This window comes from Pseudophryne corroboree, chromosome 3 (genome assembly GCF_028390025.1).
Source record: "Pseudophryne corroboree isolate aPseCor3 chromosome 3, aPseCor3.hap2, whole genome shotgun sequence".
NCBI lineage: Eukaryota > Metazoa > Chordata > Amphibia > Anura > Myobatrachidae > Pseudophryne > Pseudophryne corroboree.
Window position 1 is genome coordinate 138,448,760 of NC_086446.1, and position 1,126 is coordinate 138,449,885.

The 1,126-nt window shown below is 35.2% G+C and overlaps 1 non-coding gene across 1 annotated transcript; it reads left to right on the top strand.

The window, feature by feature from the left end:
- Positions 1 to 271: 271 nt before the first annotated feature.
- On the top strand, positions 272 to 345 carry TRNAS-ACU (transfer RNA serine (anticodon ACU)). The gene has a single exon. It is a non-coding gene; the product is annotated as a tRNA-Ser (tRNA).
- The last annotated feature ends 781 nt before the right edge of the window (positions 346 to 1,126 follow it).

Consider the following 1,126-nt stretch of genomic DNA (forward strand, 5'->3'; position numbering starts at 1 on the left):
AAAAATGCATATAGCAGAGGATAGTTTCAATCTGCCTACCTCTGGGTAATGGGCCCAGCATGCTTCCATTGCAGTACTCTGCTGCACATGTAAGTGCAAGAGATCCTGAAGCACTCACTCATCATGGGAAAGTACCAATGTGTTTCTTCGTTGGTTGATTTAAGAAAATTCTTACAAAAACTCTCCAGATTATTGACTTTTTAAAGTTTTTCTAGGAAACGTTCTAGATGAATGCTTATTAGCCTTTGTCAGGATGTACTTTTTGCAAAGTGTCTCTGTGGCGCAATCGGTTAGTGTGTCTGGCTACTAACCAAAAGGTTGGTGGTTCAATCCCACCCAGGGACATAATTGACCTTGTGATCAGGTTTTGGTGATCTTTAAGTAGACAAGTCAAAATTTCAAACCCCATTTTATGGTGTAGGGTACCTGGCCTTCTCTGATGTAATCAGAGTTAGATTTGATTCAGTGATTTTATAAAAAAACAGCTAGGAAGCACAATTTAGCAATGGGTTGCAGAGAAAAAAAATATGCTGGCAGAAAAATCCAATTGAGTGATTAAACAGCTCTTCATTTTCTGCCTTTATTTTTATGCTAACAAATTTGTTCTCTAAAAGTGTCCACAAAGCCAAGTCTCTGATTAACACCTTTGTAGGGATGGTTTTTCACCTATAACTAAATTAAACTTGCTTCATTGGAAAGGCAGCAAGATGCATCCTCATTTCAATGTCTACTGAAATAATACAGGTTGACACCAGGAAACATAAAACGCCACTGCATCCTTGCTGCTTTCTCATGTAGAAGTCTGTTTAATGTGAAAACAAGGTGATATCTAATTAGCACACAGGTAAGGAATTAAGAAAATCTTTATTTAAGGGTGAAGATGTTTCTCACAAAATCGTTGCCCCAATGCATCATTGAAATTCAAGCTGGAAAGATGATTTTAATATATCACTTGTACATTTTGTATTGCTCTTCTGGTGACAATGTAGTTTGTTTTTGTCAATTACCCTTTTAATAATAGGGTAAAGAAAATTAAGTGGATTTTTTAAAGAAAACTATACTGTCAATACACTATTAAAACAAATTAAAATGGTAAAAGTTATTGTACTTTAAGTAAAAATAAAAG